We start from the raw sequence: 5,346 nt of genomic DNA on the forward strand, positions 1-5,346 counted from the left end.
GCTACAAGATGGCGGCACGCGGCCGACTTCAACTTCCGGTCGACTTCCTTGCCCCACTGCAGCGCCTACATTTCAGGCGAGGCGAGGCGCCTCTCCAAACCAGACCCTATTTATGGCCGATCGGAATGACGTGTCACAAAATTGGAATGGGAATTTAGCGGCGGCAAATGTGCCATTCATTTAAATCATTTCTATTAGTAAAAAACAGGGAGGGAGAGCATCCGTCACACGGGTCAAGCTCATCCATTACTCCAGATGCGCTCGTAGGAAATCTATGGTGCGGGAGCCGCAGGCGACTATCTCGCGAACGTTACGAAACAGGCTGCGTGGAGTGGAGCAGAGTGTGACCAGCTCGTCCGTGACGCGGGATTTGCGCTGCGTGGGGAGAAGAGAGGAGCGAGTATAAGAAGCATTCAGGAGACACATAGGCTGTGTGCGCGGTCTTCCTGGATATGTTATTAGTGAACATGCATTGATAAACTTATTTCAAAATTAATCTCAACCGGGGGAGATCAAATTGTGTAAAATAGCGATTCATGTAGGCTATTAACCAGCATATCTAGAATTTATCTTTTTATGCTCCAGTACTGAAACACAGGGCGATAACGGAGCTCTTGATGTGCATTGTGAAGAGCTCTTGCAGTACCTAAGCTGTTCCGGACCGCGGTAAAGATAGTTTTCGGTTTGATATTCAGATTCGTGTATTTCTCATACGCCAGTGCGCTGTCATGGACATGCAAATAATGCCGAATTATCATTCTCTCTGATTTGTAGATTCAGGTGATGCTGTCCTCCCGGCCCAAAATCTTTTTTTTTCGTAAGCTACTCTTAATTTTTATAATGCCTATATCTCAAGTTGGATACTTGAGGAATACGAAACAGCTATCATCTTCACCAGCTTGATCTCGCGTAGATTTTTTCACAGCAAAGCTCTTGTCCGTAAACCCATGATAGAATCCATGGTAAGGAATTTGTGAAAGGCATTCTTCATATTTTAACGTCTATTACCAATAAACACGCAGACTGCTGGAGTACAAACACATGGCACGATTAGTGGATGCTCTCGATTTGGCGAAAGCTTTCACAATAAAAATTTTTATTCGAAAGGCGGCGGATTGTTTCTCTGAGCTCTGCACATTGCTATTTCCTATTGAATAACGTGTTTTCCAAGTCAGTAAATTGAACACACACATATAATGTAATAATATATAATATATATATATATTTGTTTTTTTTATATATTATATAGGATATATATATATCACGGCTTGTACACTTTGTTTGACAATAAAGTTTTGGTTGTTGTGCCTTTGCCTAAGTACTCTGGCTTCAGGTATTCTAGATTTACTTAAGTTTCATAGTTTCATAGCTTTTGTCAGTTAGCTTCCTTTCTTGATCCCTTACCTCTGATCTTAAAAATTTGGTCCAGTTAAACATGCACTGAGTCAGTAACATCACTATTCTGATCTGTGAGAAACTTTCACAGTTAAGTGCTGAGGTCAGCTGACCCTTCCCAGGAGTCACTAACATCCACTATTCTAAACTGTAGAAAACTTTCCGCGGTTCGAGTCTTAGTCATCTGACCCGCTGCCTGGTTCATGTACATCACTATTCTGATCTGTGAATACTTTCACAGTTAAGTACGGGATCAGCTGACCCTTCCCAGGGTTACTAACATCACTATTCTGATTTGTGAAAACTTTCACAGTTCTGTATGGGTCAGCTAACTTACCTGAGTCCTTAACTTAAGTATTCTGATCTGCTGAAAACTTTCACAGTCCAGTTTAGGATCATCTGACCCTTCCTGAGTCATGTACATCACTATTCTGATCTGTAAAAACTTTCACAGTTAAGTGCTGGTCAGCTGACCCTTCCAGTGTCAGTAACATCACTATTCTGATCTGTGAAAACTTTTTTGCAGTTCAGTTTGGGTCATCTATGACCCTTCCCTGGGTCACTAACATCACTATTCTGATCTGTGAAAACTTTTTTATATATATATATCTATATATGTTATATTCATATATATCATATTAATATTATGATATATATATATATATATATATATATATTCTATATATATATATAGTATATATATATATATATATATATATATATATATATATATATATATATATAACTAATAGGATCAAATGAATTTATTCATATATTTTTCAGTCATAACTTATGATTTGTGTGTGCATCAGTGTACATCAGGTGCAATTTGCGCATAGGACAAAATGTTTGTGAGCCTAATTGTTTTCAAGCGCACTGGCAATTGATCTTCTTCTTCTTCTACATTTTGATCTTTGCACATTTTCGTGCCCTGATTTTCGTATTAGCCATAAAGGGGACGCCCCCCCCCCCCCCCCCCCCAGATTCTTCTCTGTGAAATGTGAAAGTTCTGCCAAGCGTTAATTTATGTCATTATGTTTTGTAAATATTTTTCTAAGCTTCTGTAATACAATTTACATTTTGTAATTACATTGATTTTAAGCTTCTTATAATGCCTTTATATCATATAATGATTTTAACAAATTTTCAATGTTCAGTCCTCCAATAGCAGTGTGTGAAGACAGTTTGCTGTGTGCTTTGGGTCATTGTGTGTGTATCATGTTGGAAGGTAAACCTTCTTCCCGGTGTGACAACTTTCTGGCAGAAAGGCAGCAAGATTTTTCCCTCCAAGAATTTGACAGTATTTTCCCCATCCATATTTCTTCTATTCAGCCAAGAACGCTCCAGTCCCTGCTGCAGAAAACACCCCATAACAGGGAAATTACCACCTCCAGCTGACCCATACTTAGCTGTGAGAAAGTTTCACAGTTCAAGTCTGATGTTAGTGACCCAGGGAAGGGGTCAGCTGACCGTGGTGAACTGTGAAAGTTTCACCAGATCAGAATAGTGATGTACATGACCCAGGAAGATTCCGGCCTGACTCTTTTAGACTATGAAAGTTTTCACAGATCAGAATAGTGATAATACATGCAGGGAAGGAGTTAAGCTGACCCAGTATGAACTGTGAAAGTTTTCACAAATCAGAATAGTGATGTTTTTACTGACTCCGTAAACTGTTATCTGACCATAACTGCACTGTGAAACGTTTCATGAATCGAAATAGTGATGTAAATGAATCAGGGGAAATGGTTAATCGGCTCAAATTTTTAAGATCAGAATAGTTAAGGGATCAAGAAGGGGTTAACTGACAAAATGCTAAACTATGAAACTTTGGCAAATCTGAATATTGAAGCCAAGTACTCTCAAGCAAAAGGCACAACAACCAAAACTTTGTCAAACAAAGGTGTACAAGTGTACACTTGGATGAGTGTACTCTATCTATGTTGTATAAGCTAAGTTACTCTAAAGAATTGGAAACTATTAATTCACTGGAACAGCAACCGGTATGACAATATTATACAAAAAGCGGGGGGCAGAGCGCAAAGAGAGACACACGCCATAGCAATAATAATGCTATTGTGGAAAGTTTTCTACAAATCGAATCTTGACCTAAAACAATGTTTTTGCCATTCCAGCAGTCTGCGTGTTTATTGGTAAAAGACGTTAAACATGCCAAAGAATGCCTTTCTTTCCACATTCCTTACTGGCGGATTTACCATGGGGTTTGCAAAGAGTTTGCTGTGGAAAAAAAATCACAGGATCAGAGCTGGTGAAGATGATACCGGTTCATTTTCCTCTAAGTGTCCAACTTTTTGGAAGCTATAGGCATTATAAAATTAAGAGTCAGCTATGAAAAAAAAAAAACCCTGATTTTTGGCCCGGAAGGACAAAAGTATCACTCTGAATTTCACAAATCATAGAGAATGATATTCTGTATTATTTGCATGTCTATGACAGCGCACTGCATATTTAAAGCCAAAAAGAAATCTGCAATATCAAACTCATAAACTGTTAGCTTCTCTGACTTAATGTCCATACTCATATAGTATGGGGTTCGGGCTGTAGCACCCAGGCTAGCAAACTGTCATTTCGAAGATTAAATTACACATGATTTTCTTTTTAGTTTTAATTTGCCTAACTATTGATCTGACCCTGTAGACACCATAATCCAACTCTGTCTCTCTCTCCGGTGAGAGTGCTGGTCGCGGCTCCACACTCTATTGGTTGTTAAGAGAGAGGGCTACTCAAGGCAAGGCAGTCATGCATATGCTCTGGAACAAGAGTAATATCAAATCCACATCGCAGGCTTTTGCGATTGAGTAAATCGTAATGTCTCAAATGCGATTCTTGATTAGATTTAGATCATCGCACAGCCCTAGAGTGTAAGTGAAAATAATGTGGAGTGTGTGAGTATGCATGCGTGGCAGAGTGTGTTAATGCGATGAGAATGTGCAGAGAGATGTGAAAGATGCGTTTGTGAGAGTGTATGTAGAGGTGTGTGAGTGTGAGGATGCATTTGTGAGAGTGTGTGAGTGTGAGGATGTGTGCGTGAGAATGTGTATGTAAGTGGTTAATGCGAGTGTGAGGGATGCTTTTGTGAGAGTTTATGTGAAAATGTGTAAGTGTGTGTGTGTGAGAGAGTATGCATGTGAGAGTGTGTATGTGAGGATATGGCCGGAGAGTGTGAAGATGCGTTTGTGAGTGTGTATTTGAAAGTGTAGAGTGTGAAGATGCGTTTTGTGAGAGTGTATGTGAAAAGTGTGTAGCTGTGTTTATGTGTGTGTGAGAGAGAGAGTATGCATGTGAGGAGTGTGTGTATGTGTGAGTGTAGAAGAAGTTACATACAGCAGCCGCCACATCAAGTCCCTGGGTGCCGCCTTCCCACATCTGCTGCTCTCCCGCATCGCCGAGGAGGAATCACTTGGTGTGACAGAGTGCCTCACACTGGGATCCTGAGGAGAACGGGGGAGGCTGCAAGAGTAATGAGGCCACAGTCACCCCAGCACCAACTGCGCTGGCTGGGGCATCATCATAAGAATGCCCCTACAACCGTCTGCCCGCAGAGTGCTGCTATATGGCCAGCTACAACTAAGGCCCGGCGCTCTGCTGGAGGAATAGAAAGCAGCTTTTAAAGACCAAATGAAAACAGTGCTTAAGAGGGGTGCAAAATAAAACCTGGGGACTTGGAGAACATGGCTGCTGACACGTAACACCTGCCAGCTGACAGCACTGTGTCTAGATGGGACCCAAGCACTGGAGGAGGAAAAGGACGGTTGGGAAGACAACAACGAAGGCTCAGGAGAAACACCCGTAAATACCAGTAACACCAATAACATGTATATATGCACCCACCTGCAATAGAACCTGTGGATCCAGGATCCGGATTATTCAGCCATCATCAGAAAACTCACCATTAAAAGACAGAAATGGGCGTCATCATGGTTAGATGGA

This window comes from Cyprinus carpio, chromosome B2 (genome assembly GCF_018340385.1).
Source record: "Cyprinus carpio isolate SPL01 chromosome B2, ASM1834038v1, whole genome shotgun sequence".
Taxonomy (NCBI): domain Eukaryota; kingdom Metazoa; phylum Chordata; class Actinopteri; order Cypriniformes; family Cyprinidae; genus Cyprinus; species Cyprinus carpio.